The sequence below is a fragment of the Schistocerca gregaria genome, chromosome 4 (genome assembly GCF_023897955.1).
Source record: "Schistocerca gregaria isolate iqSchGreg1 chromosome 4, iqSchGreg1.2, whole genome shotgun sequence".
Classification (NCBI taxonomy): Eukaryota; Metazoa; Arthropoda; class Insecta; order Orthoptera; family Acrididae; genus Schistocerca; species Schistocerca gregaria.
In genome coordinates this window covers 10,751,630-10,771,381 of record NC_064923.1, presented here as the reverse complement: position 1 = coordinate 10,771,381, position 19,752 = coordinate 10,751,630, and positions in this window count along the sequence as shown.

Sequence of the window (19,752 nt, the reverse complement as noted above, 5' to 3'; positions counted from 1 at the left end):
CGCGTTGGAACCGGAAGGGGCGTACACATTAAGAAGGAGTGCATCATGGAACTGTGCGGCAATGCCTCGTCCGGTAGGTAACATGGACAAACAAGAACATTCAATGCCTTCCCGATACAGAATGATCGTACCTGCCTCCGTCCCTATATTGACAATGGCGTCATAACCGGGGACGTCGGCTAGGAGTGGAGTCAGTGCTTCCTGTACGAACAGAATATCTATATCAGCGGCCCGTAAATAATGTCGAAGGCTGTGGATTTTTGCTTGAGAGACAATGCGGTTAACATTTGTGGTAGAAATCTTATAGGATTGTCGTGAACGGAGCGATGTGGGATGAGTGGTCATCTGCAGATGAAAACAGGTACGATTTTTATCCCTTCAACAGTCGTCCGCTTCGGAGGTCGTAAAAGTCTAGACGTCGCCGTCCGTGGACGCTGCATTGCGCCGAGACGTAAGCAGCGTATCACCAGTTGCCATCGGTTCTTCACGCTCGGGATTGCCAGTCATATCTTCAATATCATCCGCCCAATTATCGACAGACACAACCGTCGTCGCGCCTGCTGCAGCAGTTCCGGAACCGCATTGCGGGCCGTCACCCTGCAAATCTGCAACTTGGGCCGTCCGCGGTGGTGCACTAATATGTGCCCTCCCCGTGTCAAGGTTGGATACATCATCGTCAATAATCATGGGTGAGGCCAACGACGGAAGACAATCTTCGGTCCCCGAAGTGTCATCGCAGATCATGCGGCCCGCGTGTTTGGCCTTTTCACGCAAGGGAGGTGCCGATTGAGCTGCCGCCGGACGAGCGATCCGACGTTTCTTGTGCTTTTTCGGGGAGGACCCACTGACAGAGGCTTCCGCATTCTTTAAAGGAAGAGGAAGAGTCTCTGTCTCTTGCTGGCTGTCAGTGGCGGTAGTGGCCGCCTCCACAACGTCAACCCTGGCTTCCTCACGTGAGGCGTCACGGGGCACCGCGGCTAGCAAGCCAGCGACCGGCAAGGCTTCCTGAGCGGTAGAGATTTCCATAGGTACATCTCCGTCATTCGTAACATCGGCCACACTAAGTCCGACTTCCGCAGCCGACGCAGTGGGTGTATTTGCACGGACCGCCGCTACATAAGTAGTCGGTAATATTGTCGGTTGCGGGGGAGGACCCAGTTCACCCACAGACAGCTGCGTTACACGTCGCTGGATGCACTGTGCTCGGACGTGTCCCGTGGAATTACAGCCTGAACATGTACGAGGCTGTCCCTCATATATGATTATCGCCCTATATCCACAAATCGTTAGGTAGGACGGAATATGCCGTTGCAATTCGATCGTAATTTGCCGCACACCGTTCAAAACAGGGTACTTATGGAACGGGGCCCACTTTTCGGCAATGTTACTGATAATTTTGCCGTAGGACTTAATAGAAGCATTAATTTGTTCAGCCGAGATTTCAAAAGGCAACTCGAAAATCCTGACGGTACGAATACCAAGACCAGCGTGGACAACAGTCACCTCACCAACATTCCCGTCACTGTGTCGAAATTTATAGGTACCACCACATGAATCGATGATTTTGTCCCACAATTCTGGGTCACGCAATTTGATATAAACTGTGCTACTGACAATAGACAAATGGATACCAATGATATCGGTGGGAGGCAATTTTACGTCTTCATCGAGAAATCGTTCGACTTGGTAATATTTCGGTCGAGAAAAACTTCCATCAAACATAAACTTCAAAGTATCTTTCCGCTCTGGGTGATCCATGTTAGGTTCTATTCGTTACAAACAAGATGTTTGTGCGCCGCAACGGCCCTCGACTCACCACGTGCCGCACCGCAAGCCGCAGCTGAGCACGTAAACAACGCTCCAGGCACGTCAGACCTGCACGACGGCCGCGCCTCGACTGACCACTGAGCTAAAGAGGCACTGCCTAGCGGTGTTCTTGGGTACTTCGTCCTTACGGTCGTCAGCATCATCAGACTTCAGCTGACAACACTTCATATTACCGGCTAATATTTGCAGCTATGGCGACCCATTACTGCTTGGCTACACATCTGACACGTAACCGATGTGCTCTCCAAACAACAACACTTACATTTCAGAACATGTCTTTCACACATGTCTACAAAATCACCTTCACCTTCAAATTCAGTTTCCTTGCGACTGACAGAGACGTAGGCAAAGTTTGAAGTTGCTATTTCCATTAAATCTCGTTAATCAGAAAAACGGTAATTTACATCTGCAGCGGAGCAAAATTCCGTTCCACCCAGCGTGTGGCTCGAAACAACGACCCTGGGATTATGAGTCTGACGCTATACCGACTGAGCTAGTCGGCTACCTCGGTGAATACCTGCCGGGTAGCACGTCACACAGTACTCGTTTGGGTTGGGTGGTCCCATACAGAATCTCTCCATGCTGCCTAATGTTTTCCTAACGCCACACTCGTCACGTACTTCACTTTTATTTCATAATCATTTCTGAGAGGTAAAGGAATTGCATGACCACATGCAGAGCTAGTGGCGTCAAAATTAACACACATACTTGATGTGACTCAAAAGCCGAACGAGTTACTTTCCGACGTTGTTTTAGATGTGCAAGTGCCAGTCAAAACTCGCGGTGACGGCACCCTGCCGACAATTTCGCTAGTTAACACCGGTCTTGTTGTGTGTGTTTCAAGCTCAAGAGCAACTCCAAGCAAAAAATGGTCAACAGCAACATTCAGACTGTTTCGTACTGCTCAATTGCTACATTAAAACGGTATGTTTCTTTTTCAGAACTGGATAAACACGAGCGTGACAGGATTCAAACCTGTAATCTTCAGATCCGAAGTCCGACGCCTGATCCATTAGGCCACACGGTTACTGGGGACCAACTACAACTTGTATACGACTCATCTCGAAACGCTCACACCCTGAGGAATTGTGTTTTCGTTCTGCACAGCCGCTGCCCCTTGCTCTTTCCCACCCATTCGTTACATTCAACCTCTTACGAGACCGACCAAATATAGACTGGGAAACAAGACCACACACTTTGTGCATTCGGAATCGAAGGCAGGGCGTCCCTCGCCGCATTTGCTACGATGGCCATTTGGTACTACTGCAGAAGCGGCTGCGGCGGCGACGAAAATGTAATTCAGACTTCCTCGTCCCACCTTATGCTGTACCGCTTTGGCAAATGCTTTATCTGCGCCATTCGCCTTTATCACATCTGAGAGTAATTCTTAATAAAACGCCTGTCGCTAATTGTTCGTCATCACAGATACTGTTTGCTATACGGCCACGACGCGCAACTGATTTCCAAAATTCGTCTTCCTCCTGTGAGGATGGAACTTACGACCTTAGGTTTACTAGACCAGTGCTCTACCACTTTTTTTTTTTTTTTTACTTCGTGTGCCATTGTTTCAAAGTTAGGGGTGACAGTCAGATTCAGGCTGCGGAAACAAAGCGGGCAGGGGTCGAAACCCGAGGCCTGGCCACGATGATTCCACCGTCCTGTTTCCCAATGGCACCTGTACAACGGCGTCGTACTTCCCCTACTTTCTCGGTTCTTGGTCTTACTTTTGTTTTTCTTGTTCGCCCTAAAGGTCCACGTAAACTTCAGTCCAGGGTTAGAGAATAATTTTACATAAAGGCGGCAAAACCAGCTACAGTATAAAAGAAATCGGCTCACACAGGCGACCTTAGCCAACACCCTCCCTTTCAAATGTCAGGCTAAGCATATTTGCAAAATCTTTACGGAGTCCTGGCAAGCGCAATCGGTTCCAGTAAGCAGTAAGGATGTACTGCCGAAACGTTACGTGTTCATCCTCTTCATGACAACTATTGACAAAATGTACGAAGTGTCCAAGCAACCACATAACGGTATTGAGCTTCGTTCGCGGATAAAAGGAAGAATCGGGCCGTACGATGATGTCAATGGTATAAGCGGTTTCGGCAGTCCTAGTGACAAAAGCCAGTTGTTTCCTGAGCCAAAGCCAATTAGCAAGGTGCCCACTGCAGGTGAATCGATGCTCAAGTGTGTCCAGGAGACCACACCGAGTGCAGTTATCCGTGTCAGAAAGACCAATACGGTGCAGTCGTACGTTGGTGGAGACCAAACCATTGACTACCCTACACCACGTGGACGCCACAGCCATTGAGTGGATCGGCAGACTAACATTCTTCCAGATGTTCCTCCAGGACACTGATGGAGACGCCAGTTCGATTGGATTGGGACCGGCCAGCCCCTCCCAACGGGCAATCAAGCTCTTGGTCGTTGGCACCGGTCATCGCAAGAAGACGTCACAAAGGTAACTAACCGCAATATAAAATTCCCGGACGTGTTTCAACTTAAAATTGAGGCGACCGACGTCGACAGGTGGAGCAAGACTCTTCGGACGCACAACAGTAAAAAGTCTGGATGTAATTGAAGTCACTTCTTGCGTAACAATGAGAGTCGTACGGCGGACGTACAAGGCAGATGCCTTGCGAGTAATGTCAGTGAGGCCCAAGCCTCCGGAGATACGCGGTTTCGTCATAACCTCGTAACGCAACTTGAATAGATGACCCTTCCATATAAACCTGCTAGACAATTGGCGCAACCTTTTCGCCACCATAATGGGAAGTGGGAACAGCTGAGCAACATAATAGGCTTTACATAACACGTACGTGTCTAAAATTCTGACTTTTTGCAAAATGGTAGCAGAGCGCTGCTCATGGACCATCAGAGCCCCCTGTATCTTCTCGGTGACAGATTTCCAAATAAGAGCCGCCATTTTTATGGGACACCGATCAATGCTAATCCCCAATGACGTATGGCGATCGACAAAAGTGGCCCAAGGGACATTAGCATCGCGAAACCCTCGAATATCAAGGAACTTACATTTACCATGATTGAGACGCGCTCCAGAGACACAACAGTATGCATCAACTGCCCCTTTCAACAATGTGATATCATCACGTTGACGGAGGAGAACAACGACATCGTCCTCGTACGCCTTAACAGTGAGCTTCCCACCAGAGAGGGTCATACCCTGAAGCTTGAAAGCAAGAGTCCGAAGCAGCGGTTCTAGGGACAATATGAATAGAGACATAGAGAGCGGACTACCCTGAGGTACCCCTCGGCGGATAGCAATGGGCGGCGTCAGCTGCCCATTGACTGACACCCGAGCAGTTATTCCCCTATACAAATTACCAAGAACACCACGTGATGAAGCGTTAAAACCTATTGTATCTAAAACACGATTTAAAAACACATGACTGACGTGATCAAAGGCCTTGTAAAAATCTAGGAAAGCAAAGGCACAATGAACGTTTGTAACCGCCGCAACCGAGACAACATCCCGATATTCGGCTACTGGGGTCAGAATAGATCTACCAGGAAAACAACATTGATGTGCACCAATCACACCCCGAAGCAGAGAAGACAATCGACTATTGAGCGCTCTAGCAGCTGTCTTGTAATCAAAGTTCAGCAATGTGAGCGGACGAAGATTGGTAGCAGATAAACGACCAGTGGACTTCGGAATTAAAACAATTTTCCCTACTTTAAAATCGGCTGGCACAGCCATCCCCCTGACAATCTCTTTTAAAATCTGCGTAAAAGTGCCACCCAAAAGAGGCCAAAAACGGAGATAAATTCTTTAGGCAGGCCGTCTGGACCCGGCGATTTACCGGACGGAGAGCGAGCAATAAAATCGAAAACATCATCTACCTGGAACTCCCGGAGAAAGTCCCCCTTCGCGTCAGGCGTGATCGTCGCAGGAAGATCCTCAAGGACATCATCAGAAAGTGACGCACCAAAATCATCGGCAGAATAGAGACTAGCGTAATACTGATGAAGAGCACGAGTCATATCCTCCTGTGCAATAAGCTGTCGTCCATCATCCACCATAAGAGAAGAGATGAAGGTGCGACGACGTCGAGTCTGATGCCGCAGCAGGTGGTACAAAGAAGTCAGTTCACCTTCAACAAGAGAGTGAGGTTTCGACTTTACTCGCAGACCATCCAACTGTCGTCGTTTGAGGGTCAAGAGCTTTGCTTTAATACGACGAACATCATGGATCCGCAGAGGAGAAGGACCCGCCGCGTCATACAGTTCACGCAGGACAGAGTAGTAAAATTCATACGTGTTCTTAAAATCACGCGCCCTTGCGGCACAGTAAAAAATCCAAGACTGACGAATCTTGGGCTTGACAAACGCAGTCCACCAAACGAGCAAGGAGGGGTAACGCGGGACAGAGCGAAGACATCGCTCCCACACGGCACTTACAACTTTATCAATGGCACTGTCGGCAAGGTGGGAAACATTTAACATCCACTGGGAACGATAAAGTTTTGCTGGTTGGTGACTAAGATTTACAGTTGCAGTAAAAGCACAATGGTCAGAAAAACTAGTAGGAATAACATCGACAGAAAGAATGTTATCACATAAAAAATCAGAGAAGTAGAATCTGTCGAGTCTACTGCATGAGGACGCGGTAAAATACGTAAATTTCACCAGGGTTGGATATTTGTGTTCCCAAACATCACGCAGGTGCATCGTACGAACCAAGTCATGTAAATCTCGGCAATAATTAAAATTGGGGGACTGGTCTTCAGGTCGTAAAACACAATTAAAATCGCCTCCGAGCAGAAGACTCCGAGGACTCTTGCGCAAAAGATAAATAAGCTCTTCCTTATAAAAGCGCGATCGAGCCACAGTGCGACCCGAACCAGAGGGGGCATACAAAACAACTAGGCAGAGATCAAAAAGACGACAACCAATCCCACGGCCAGAGTCAAGGAATTCAATGTCAGTAACAGGAATACCTTCTCGAAAGAAAAGAGCAGTTCCTGTTGAATTCTCCGGTGCGACATTAAAAACAGATTGAAATCCAGGTAGAGAGAGATCAGAAAACAATACTTCCTGCAAAAATACTACGTCCTCACAGGAGTCGTAAAGAAACTGCCGCAAAGAGGCAATGCGAACGTCGGACTCAATACGGTTAACATTTAAGGTAAGAAAGGTGTATGCTTGAACCATGGAGAGAAAAGCGAGGGAAGAAATCACCTACACCGACGCATCAACATCACAGTCCATAGCAGGGGAGACGGAGGCATCCGAGGGAGGGGGACTCTACCCCCTTCCGCGGATCCCTTACGTTTCGGTTTTTTACGAACAGCATTGACGTTCGGCTGAATGCGCAACTTGCGTCGGCTGACGGGCAAGGAAGCGGCAGCCGCCGGTGACGTAGGAGGGTCAAGTTCTGTATCCGACACCACCCGCGCCGGTCCACAGTCGGGGTCCGGGGTCGCGGGGGAAACATCCGACGAAACGGACTGGTCTACACCAATACCAGCTTCCGGCAAACATGGACTACACGGAGGCGAAACGTGAGCAGGAAGCTCCGAAGCTGCTAAATTGGAAAGAAGCGGAGCAGCTCCGCTGGCAGAGGTATGGGGCAGCGAAGCAGGAAGTTCTTGCGGCTCAACTTGTTGTGACAACGAAGTCGGTTCGGAAGGCGGCGCCCACAGGCCCGACCGACGAGCCGACTTGAGAGAAGCCGCGTCGGAAGCCGGAGGGGCGTCAGCAGCCGCTACCGGAACAGCTACTTCAGGGGAACAGGGAGCATCTACACTACTCTGTGGCTCGGAGGATGTCGGTCTCTCGGATTGGGGCATCTCGGGGAGATCCTCATCCGTACTATTTCCATCTTGTGCGCGTCGCCGTTTATTATTCAAAAGCGGCACACCCACCTGAGGAACAGACGGAACAACATCAGATTTGGCACGCAAAGGAGGAAACTCTGTGTCAGGGGCGTGCAAAACCTGCGGCGGGGCGCTACTACCACTGGACTGTTCGACACCAAGAGCAGAACCACCGGCAACGAGGTCAGCGACCGTTAACTTGCGACGCTGTTCGAGAGAATTTTTTAACACAAAAACCCTCCGCGGACAGTCGGTACGCACGTGGCCACTCTCATTACACAAGAAACAGGTGCCAACCTGACCACTATATGTTACATGGACACGATATCCACCGATCTGCAGGTGCGAGGGAATATTCTGCTTCACGTGCCTTTCGACGGAACGAATACCACTGTAACACTGCAGACGATGTTGGCTGGACCAGCGTTCAAGGCGAATACTCTTAACATCACCATACTTGAGTAAACCGTCCTTAAGATACACTTTATCCATCTCCGGCGGAAGGTTGTAAACACGAACACTGGTGTACGTAATGGAAGCATTTGAAAGCAGTACGGTACTGACAGAATCATCCCGATGCCGAAAGAGAACCTGATGACCAAATTTGGAAATAATTTTATCAACCTGAAGGGGGTCCATAAATTTAACAAAGAAAACATAGAGTTCGGTATCAAAATATGCAGTGTGCACCTGATCCGAATTAATGCCAAAGGTATCTACTAACCAATCATGAATCTCAAGGGAACTAGGTTGCACATGGCGGGTGGACTTGTCGAAAGCAAAACTAACTGTAGCCTGACGAGGAATAATCTGAGACGACATTTTCAAAAACTACGCGGTCTAAACCGCTACACAAAAAACACTGAAATACACACAGAAAGTAACACAACGAACGAAACAACGACGGAGAAAAACTTACAGAAGGTACAACACTACACGTAAACAAACGATATCCCACTATACGTAACGCTACGGCGGAGCGGAAGACTAGGCACGTCCACACTGCACGGCGTCTGAAGCGGAACTGTGAAAATTCATCTTTCTCCTGTGAGGGTGGAACTTACGACCCCTGGTTTATCAGACCAGCGCTCTACCACTGAGCTAAAGAGGCGCGGCCTAGCGGTACTCTTGGGTACTTCGTCCTTATGGTCGTCTGCATCATCAGACTTCAGCTGACAACACTTCATATTACCGGCTAATATTTGCAGCTATGGCGACCCATTACTGCTTGGCTACACATCTGACACGTAACCGATGTGCTTTCCAAACAACAACACTAGCATTTCAGAACATGTCTTTCACACATGTCTACAAAATCACCTTCACCTTCAAATACAGTTTCCTCGCGACTGACAGAGACGTAGGCAAAGTTTAAAGTTGCTTTTTACATTACATCACGTTAATCAGAAAAACGGTAATTTACATCTACAGCGGAACAAAATCCCGATCCGCTCAGCGTGGGGCTCGAACACACAATCATGGAATTAAGAGTCTCACGCTCTACCGACTGAGCTAGCCGGCTGCCACGGTTAATACCTGCCGGGTAGCACGTCACACAGTACTCGTTTGGGTTGGGTGGTCCCATACAGAATCTCTCCATGCTGCCTAATGTTTTCCTAACGTCACACTCGTCACGTACTTCACTTTTATTTCATAATCATTTCTGAGAGGTAAAGGAATTGCATGACAGCATGCAGAGCTAGTGGCGTCAAAATTAACACACATACTTCATGTGACTCAAAAGCCGAACGAGTTACTTTCCGACGTTGTTTTAGATGTGCAAGTGCCAGTCAAAACTCGCGGTGACGGCACCCTGCCGACCATTTCGCTAGTTAACACCGGTCTTGTTGTGTGTGTTTCAAGCTCAAGAGAAACTCCAAGCAAAAAATGGTCAACAGCAACATTCAGACGGTTTCGTACTGCTCAATTGCTACATTAAAACGGTATGTTTCTCTTTCAGAACTGGAAAAACACGAGCGTGACAGGATTCGAACCTGTAATATTCAGATCCGAAGTCCGACGCCTGATCCATTAGGCCACACGGTCACTGGCGACCAACTATAACTTGTATACGACTCATCTCGAAACACTCACACCCCTGAGGAATTGTGTTTTCGTTCTGCACAGCCGCTGCCCCTTGCTCTTTCCCACCCATTCGTTACATTCAACCTCTTACGAGACCGACCAAATATAGACTGGGAAACAAGACCACACACTTTGTGCATTCGGAATCGAAGGCAGGGCGTCCCTCGCCGCATTTGCTACGATGGCCATTTGCTACTACTGCAGAAGCGGCGGCGGCGGCGGCGGCGGCGGCGGCGACGACGACGACGACGACGACGACCGCGAGAGGCTCTGAGATATGTGAGAAATACATCTATAAAATGTAATTCAGATTCCTCGTCCCACTTTATGCTGTACCGCTTTGGCAAATGTTTTATCTGCGCCATTCGCCTTAATCACATCTGAGAGTAATTCTTAATAAAACGCCTGTCGCTATTTGTTCGTCATCACAGATAGTGTTTGCTATACGGCCACGAAGCGAAACTGATCTCCAAAATTCGTCTTCCTCCTCTGAGGATGGAACTTACGACCCCTGGTTTACTGCACCAGTGCTCTACCCCTTTTTTCTTTCTTTTAGTTTTTTTTCCGGTACCGGTAATCAAACCCGGGCCTCCTGGGTGAGAGCCAAGTATCCTAGCCACTTTTTTTATGTTTTTTCTGATCCATTTTTCTTCTTCTGTTTTGTAAAATGCGGTAAACAACCAGGGAGAGGCAAAGTGGGCAGGGGTCGTGCAATCCGAGGCCTGGCCACAATGTCTCCCACCGTAACTGTCACCATGTCACCCTACCTCTTCTGCGAAATAAAGAAAAAACTGAGGCTTGACTCCGCCGCCGGTAACAGAAAAACAGAAAATAATCGGAAGACGAAATGGTGCTTCCAAACGCAGTGTAAATTAATTATGTCCATTTCATATTTATGCAGGAGAATAGGGAAATCCGTGCATTTTGCACAGCATGATTGCATCTCGCTCCTCAATCAATGTTAATAATTGATGAACAAAATAAATTAAAATTCTTCTACCGTTGGTCTCTCTATCGTATCTTCTGTTATAATTAAAAAAAAACTAGGAAATGCAGTTTCGTGAAAGGCATCCTTCAATGAGACGTAACGCGCTACATGAAACGAGCTGTTATTTTCTGAATCCGACGAATTATCAAGATGACACACTCGTAAAGTCGTCCCCGCACTAACGTCTTTTGTCTTCACTCTGGGCGGCCGATAGGAGAGTGGAATCCACCATGTCGAAAAATGGCTGTAAGCACTCCATCCTATATTGGCTGTGAAATGATTGTGTGGCTTAAAAAGTTTGCAAAATTAGCTTAATAGCTGTTAGTCTTCTGCAGTCGGTGGTGCTGTATCATTAAATACAGAAGAAAGTCTTCTTTACTCGTTTCGTTCAGATTGAAAAGATAGTAAACTGTGTGGCCTTTAAGCCAGTTTACTGAATTTCGTTTGGTCTGCGGGTAAGGCACCACCTCCGGAGTGTGGAAGTCGGCTGGCGTTATGGTGGCAGGGCATGTTCTAGTGATGCTTGCCAACAACTGTCTTATGACCGTCCAAACATCTCGCACTGTTTCGCAGACAAATCTGTGTTCCTCGCTATCTTGTACCCGGCATATGTTGCATAAGGGTGAATCGGCCAGATAAATGGAATGGAGCCTGGCATTGGTTGCTGTTTTACGGTTCACCGTTAGATACGAAGACGCTCGCACGTGAGACGGTAAATGTCGTGAATGAATATTATCCCAAATGACCCGCCAATTGTGAGCTGGATATTTCTCTTTGATGTTATTCCGGGATGTGGACTCGATCAAAGTCTTATACAATTGCTTCACCACCGTTATTTCCTTCTCCGGAATTCTTTGTCGAGCATAACTGTATTCCAAAAGGAAGTATTTTAAATGGTAAAGGTCGTGTGGAATATGATGTACATCAATCGGGGGGTTGAGGTCCGCCGGTGATATTTCGTTGAGCAGGTGAGCAGTGAGACAATGTGGAGATTTTGTCCACACCTTATACATACTGCTTAGATAGAGCGCCTGTGCCTTCTTATAAACATCAGTGAGGTTTAATCCGCCCTTCCGAGTAGGGAGCGTCAACGTAACAAATTTAACTTTGAAGATATTGCCTCTGGTCACGAAATGGTCAAGAGCGGACAGCATTCTATTCGCAATGCCACTGGGAAGAGGCAACACTTTGGCTACATAGTTGATCTTCGAGACGATATAGGTGTTGACCAGTTCAACTTTTTGGAGAGCATTCAGTTGCCTCATACTATGCTGTTGTACACATGCCCTTACCTTGTGAAGTAAATCTCTATAATTTACAGCAATGGTATTCTGTATCTTCCGGCGAAACTCAAGTCCGAAGCACTTTATACTGGTAAATTCCCGTAATCGGGCATGGTTGGGGAAATGTATTCCCCGTCCGACATTCATGATTCCAGATTTTTGCCAGTTCACCTTCGCCCCTGATGCCGCCGCATATCGTTGAAGTATTTCAAGTGAGGACCTCACTTCTTGCGCGTTCACGACAAGAAAGCCGACATCATCTGCGTGCGCATGGCACACAATCTTCTGTCTATTGATTTCCAATCCCTGCAAACGTTCAGTTAGCGTAGCAAGCAGAGGTTCTATGGCGATGGCAAAGAGAGCCATCGACATCGGACAGCCTTGCCTCACCGAACACGCGATATCAATCGCACCACTGAGGCGACCATTAATTTGGAGTCGCGAAGTACTATTACGGATCATATTGTCGATTACTTGCGTGAACTGGTGCGGAAATCCCAATTCTCGCATGACGTGGAAAAGGAATCGGTGGCTCACTCTGTCGAATGCTTTTTCAAAGTCTATCATTAAGAGGGCGCATTTTAATTTGCAGGCCTCCGCTACGGCTATCACATCTCTGTAATCCGTGAGCGTGTGGTAAATAGATCTATTTCTACCAACACTCGTTTGATACTGTCCTGTGATTGTGGACATGACATTTTTGAGCCGTTGGCTGAGGACACGGGCCAATAGTTTATAATCACTATTTAACAACGTGAGAGGTCTTAAGTTTGTTGGGTTGTCACTGCACGGGGTCTTGGGCAGTAAAACAACAATTCCCTGTCGAAATTCCTGCGGAATAACGTTACATGGGTTCATGAGTTCGTTACATACTGCAAGTAGTTTCGAATTCATCTGCGGCCAGAAGTTTTGATATACTTCTGCAGGTAGGCCGTCCGAACCTGGAAATTTATTTTTCGGACTCCGTAGGATAATGTCTGTTAATTCATCTTCTGTCACCTCTGTAATAAGCTGATTTGCCTCTGTGGGGCCGAGTCTCCGTGATAAATTTGTCGTAAAATCCGCAAACACGGTATCATCTGTTATTTTATTGGACATCAGGTCTCGATAGTACTCTTCAATCGCACTCAAGATTGCACTTTGTTTAGTAACTATGGCACCGGTGCTGGTTCGGATCTGTGTAAGGATTTTCCGACGGCCTCGTCGACTTTCACGTAACATGTGATACATGGCAGCCTCTTCTTCTTGCACCGTCGTAGGAACTCGCGCCCGAACTTGAAAACCTTCCAACTGTTTCCGTTGCAGCGTTAAAATTTTTGCCTGAATTCTTTTGATCTGTGCAAAATTGCCGATTTCGGTCGCGTCAAATTTATGTAACTCCCGAAGACACTGAAAATAAAATTCCATCGTCCGTTTGTGCCACTGATTTTTCTGACGGGAGTAAATCATTAAAGATTTCCTAATTTGAGGTTTGGCGCATTGGAGCCACCACTCGATCGCGGAGTTGTAGGAATTGAATTTACGTTCACATACCGTCCAGGCGGACAGGAAGGCTTCTCGACATTCAGGATCTTGCAAATGTGCAATGTTGAACTTCCATAACCCTCGACTCCGGTAGGTTTCCTGTTGTTTCATGTTGACGGTACAGATATAGGCAGCATGGTCGGAAAATACAGTAGGCCATATTTCGGTCTGTAGCAGGTGTTGCTTTAAATTACAGGATATGTAAATTCTATCTAACCTACTTGCCGAATGACTGGTAAAATGTGTAAAACCCACTGCCATTCCGTGCGTGGACGTCCAGGTGTCAGTTAAGCGGAGTTCTTGAATGATCTGTTCTAATTCAACACACCGATTAAAGTGCGGAGTTTGATCTATTTGACTAAGCACACAAATGAAATCTCCGCCAAAAATGACATCAGTGTAGTTGGTCCCGAAGAGGGGAAGGATCTCGTGGTGGAAAAATTCTGCACGGCGTTGCCTATTACTGGACCCAGAAGGTGCGTAAATATTAATCAGTCTGATGTTATAGACAGTTACTGCTATCCCTCTGCCGGTCACAAGTTTTGCCTCACAATTGGCAATGATCCCTTCTTTTAAGAGTAATGCTGTTCCAAGTTCGAAACCGTTGTCAGGGTTTATGAACGCGTTATACCCGGCTATGTGGTCTAACTCGATATCACTCACTTCCTGAAGCATTGCTATATCTATGTCAGCTGCGTATAACAAGTCTTGTAAGTTTTTCAGATTCAAATCGCTACGTATCTTATTGATATTGAGAGTCAGGATCTTGTAGGCCTGCAAGGTGGTCATTGATGTTCCGTACGAAAGGAGTAGACGTTAGGATACGTCAGCTAGCTGTCAATTGGAGGCGCTGACAGTTTCGGTCGTTTGAGTAGCCATGGCCACGTGGACTTTGCTTCCATCAACTGCTGAGAGAGGGGGCAAGGATCCAGTCGCGGGTGTTGAATCCTCCTGCATCTCTACATCATCTTCATTCGTTTCACACTCGTCTGCCCAATTAGGAGAGGAAAGGGTGCCTACTGGTTCAGGAACTGGTGGTTTCGTATCCGGTGGCTCAGTGTTCTGAATCGGCATCTCATCTTGTCTGCTGTCGGACGTCGCGGGCGGCTCCGACAGGGTGTTGTCAGATCGTGGTGTGTTACGTGAGCGCGAAGTCGAGGCGACAGCGTCAGCTGGTCCTTCTTTTAAATTCTGGCCGATTAATTTTGCCTTTCTCCGCAAGCTCGGTGCTGTATCTTCCGCACCTTGATGAGCCATCTTCCGTTTTTTATTTTTCTTCGGAGATCTATTACTGCGTATTACTGCGTCAGAGTTCGGCATCGTTTCAGTCACTTGTTCGGACATGGTAGCAGGAGCCAGGGACACCTCCGTTAACTCAGCACCCTGTATGGGTTGTTCTACCACCATATCACTGGTCCTGTTAGTGTCATGGGTTTCAGAAACAGCCATCCCGGACGTGACTGGAGTGTCCGGTGATGCTACATTAACTGCGAGACTGGGTCCGGCAGGTGGATCACGAATCGGTTGTATTGCCGGCTCACCGCTAGCAACCGACTCGTACGATGCCGGTAATGTTGACATTGCGGGAGGGCGAACACTCTGTCCGGTTGGAAGTTGAACTACACGACGCTGTAAACATTCCGCACGCACATGTCCCGTCGAGTTACATCTAGCACATGTCCTAGGTTGGCCATCATACATTACGACTGCATGGTACCCACAAACCGTGACGTACGACGGAATGTGTCGTTGCAAGTCTACTTTAAGCTGCCTGACGCCATTCAACACCGGATATTTATGAGCCGGAGACCAACGTTCAGGAAAGTTACTCAAAACTTTGCCATATGGCGATATCGCAACATTTATCTGATCGGCTGGTACCTCAAAGGGTAGTTAAAAAATGAGAATTGTTCAAAGTCCAAGCCCTGCGTGGGAAATAGTAACTACACCCACATTGCCATCACTATGCTTAAACTTCAAACCGGAACTGAAGGAGTCAACTATTTTGTCACAAAAATCGGCATCTCTCATCTTGATATAAACTATGCTAGACAAAATCGACAAATGTATACCAACAATCTGATCGATTCCAATTTTCATCACGTCTTCGATGAAATCCTCGATTTCGAAAGAGGTTGGTCGAGCAAATGAATTATCGAAAGTTAACTTCAAAGCATCTATCCTCATAGCTTGTGTCATCACTGATTCATCAACATCATTCCTCACACGCAAGAATAACCGCTGCTAGCGAGCGACTTACCCCGCAGAAGTAAACAAGCCAGCCACAGCGCTGAGCACAGACAACCGCACGCCACGGCCGCTGCAGGCAGACTGACTGAGCTAGCCGGCTGCCTCAGTTAATACCTGCCGGGTAGCATGTCACACAGTACTCGTTTGGGTTGGGTGGTCCCATACAGAATCTCTCCATGCTGCCTAATGTTTTCCTAACGTCACACTCGTCACGTACTTCACTTTTATTTCATAATCATTTCTGAGAGGTAAGGAATTGCATGACAACATGCAGAGCTAGTGGCGTCAAAATTAACACACATACTTGATGTGACTCAAAAGCCGAACGAGTTGCTTTCCGACGTTGTTTTAGATGTGCCAGTCAAAACTCGTGCTGACGGCACCCTGCCGACCATTTCGCTAGTTAACACCGGTCTTGTTGTGTGTGTTTTAAGCTCAAGAGAAACTCCAAGCAAAAAATAGTCAACAGCAACATTCAGACGGTTTCGTACTGCTCAATTGCTACATTAAAACGGTATGTTTCTTTTTCAGAACTGGAAAAACACGAGTCTGACAGCATTCGAACCTGTAATCTTCAGATCCGAAGTCCGACACGTGATCCATTTGGCCACACGGTCACTGGCGACCAACTATAACTTGTATACGACTTATCTCGAAACACTCACACCCCTGAGGAATTGTGTTTTCGTTCTGCACAGCCGCTGCCCCTTGCTCTTTCCCACCAATTCGTTACATTCAACCTCTTACGAGTCCGACCAAATATAGACTGGAAAACAAGACCACACACTTTGTGCATTCGGAATCGAAGGCAGGGCGTCCGTCGCCGCATTTGCTACGATGGCCATTAGCTACTTCTGCAGAAGCGGCGGCGGAGGCGACGACGACGACGACGACGACGACGACGACGACGACGACGACCGCGAAGGCTCTGAGATATGTGAGAAATACATCTATAAAATGTAATTCAGACTTCCTCTTACCATCTTATGCTGTACCGCTTTGGCAAATGCTTTATCTGCGCCATTCGCCTTAATCACACCTGAGAGTAATTCTTAATAAAACGCCTGTCGCTAATTGTTCGTCATCACAGATACTGTTTGCTATACGGCCACGACGCGAAACTGATTTCCAAAATTCGTCTTCCTCCTCTGAGGATGGAACTTGCGACTCGTGGTTTACTACACCAGAGTCCTACCACCGATCTAAAGGGGCGCGACCAAGCGGCACTCTTGCGTACTTCGGCCTTACGGTCGCCTGCATCATCAGACTTCAGCTGACAACACTTCATATTAGCTTCTAATATTTGCAGCTATGGCGACCCATTACTACTTGGCTACACATCCGACACGTAACCGATGTGCTCTCCAAACAACAACACTTGCATTTTAGAACATGTCTTTCACACATGTCTACAAAATCACATTCACCTTCAAATACAGTTTCCTTGCGACTGATAGAGACGTAGGCAAAGTTTAAAGTTGCTATTTACATTACATCACGTTAATCAGAAAAACGGTAATTTACAACTGCAGCGGAACAAAATTCCGTTCGCCCAGCGTGGGGCTCAAACCCACAACCTTTGGATTAAGAGTCTCACGCTCTACCGACTGAGCTAGCCGGCTGCCTCAGTTAGTACCTGCCAGGTAGCACGTCACACAGTACTTGTTTGGGTTGGGTGGTCCCATACAGAATCTCTCCATGCTGCCTAATGTTTTCCTAACGTCACACTCGTCACGTACTTCACTTTTATTTCATAATCATTTCTGAGAGGTAAAGGAATTGCATGACAACATGCAGAGCTACTGGCGTCAAAATTAACACACATACTTGATGTGACTCAAAAGCCGAACGAGTTGCTTTCCTACGTTGTTTTAGATGTGCAAGTGCCAGTCAAAACTCGTGGTGACGGCACCCTGCCGACCATTTCGCTAGTTAACACCGGTCTTGTTGTGTGTGTTTCAAGCTCAAGAGAAAATCCAAGCAAAAAACGGTCAACAGCAACATTCAGACGGTTTCGTACTGCTCAATTGCTACATTAAAACGGTATGATTCTTTTTCAGAACTGGAAAAACACTAGCGTGATAGGATTCGAACCTGTAATCTTCAGATCTGAAGTCCAACAACTGATCCATTTGGCCACACGGTCACTGGCGACCAACTATAACTTGTATACGACTCATCTCGAAACGCTCACACCCCTGAGGAATTGTGTTTTCGTTCTGCACAGCCGCTGCCCCTTGCTCTTTCCCACCCATTCGTTACATTCAACCTCTTACGAGACCGACCAAATATAGACTGGGAAACAAGACCACACACTTTGTGCATTCGGAATCGAAGGCAGGGCGTCCCTCGCCGCATTTGCTACGATGGCTATTAGCTACATCTGCAGAAGCGGCGGCGGAGGCGACGACGACGACGACGACGACGACAGCGAGAGGCTCTGAGATATGTGAGAAATACATCTATAAAATGTAATTCAGACTTCCTCTTCCCACCTTATGCTATACCGCTTTGGCAAATGCTTTATCTGCGCCATTCGCCTTAATCACACCTGAGAGTAATTCTTAATAAAACGCCTGTCGCTAATTGTTCGTCATCACAGATACTGTTTACTATACGGCCACGACGCGAAACTGATTTCCAAAATTCGTCTTCCTCCTCTGAGGATGGAACTTGCGACCCGTGGTTTATTACACCAGTGATCTACCACTGAGCTAAAGAGGCGCGGCCAAGCGGCACTCTTGCGTACTTCGGCCTTACGGTCGCCTGCATCATCAGACTTCAGCTGACAACACTTCATATTAGCTTCTAATATTTGCAGCTATGACGACCCATTACTACTTGGCTACACATCTGACACGTAACCGATGTGCTCTCCAAACAACAACACTTGCATTTCAGAACATGTCTTTCACACATGTCTACAAAATCACATTCACCTTCAAATACAGTTTCCTTGCGACTGATAGAGACGTAGGCAAAGTTTAAAGTTGCTATTTACATTACATCACGTTAATCAGAAAAACGGTAATTTACAACTGCAGCGGAACAAAATTCCGTTCTCCCAGCGTGGGGCTCAAACCCACAACCCTTGGATTAAGAGTCTCACGCTCTACCGACTGAGCTAGCCGGCTGCCTCCGTTAGTACCTGCCAGGTAGCACGTCACACGGTACTCGTTTGGGTTGGGTGGTCTCATACAGAATCTCTCCATGCTGCCTAATGTTTTCCTAACGTCACACTCGTCACGTACTTCACTTTTATTTCATAATCATTTCTGAGAGGTAAAGGAATTGCATGACAACATGCAGAGCTAGTGGCGTCAAAATTAACACACATACTTGATGTGACTCAAAAGCCGAACGAGTTGCTTTCCGACATTGTTTTAGATGTGCAAGTGCCAGTCAAAACTCGTGGTGACGGCACCCTGCCGACCATTTCGCTAGTTAACACCGGTCTTGTTGTGTGTGTTTCAAGCTCAAGAGAAACTCCAAGCAAAAAATGGTCAACAGCAACATTCAGACGGTTTCGTACTGCTCAATTGCTACATTAAAACGGTATGTTTCTTTATCAGAACTGGAAAAACACGAGCGTGACAGGATTCGAACATGTAATCTTCAGATCCGAAGTCCGACACCTGATCCATTAGGCCACACAGCCACTGGCGACCAACTATAACTTGTATACGACTCATCTCGAAACGCTCACCCCCTGAGAGATTGTGTTTTCGTTCTGCACAGCCGCTGCCCCTTGCTCTTTCCCACCCATTCGTTACATTCAACCTCTTACGAGACCGACCAAATATAGACTGGGAAACAAGACCACACACTTTGTGCATTCGGAATCGAAGGCTGGGCGTCCCTCGCCGCATTTGCTATGATGGCCATTTGCTACTTCTGCAGAAGAGGCGGCGGCGACGGCGGCGACGACGACCGCGAGAGGCTCTGAAACATGTGAGAAATA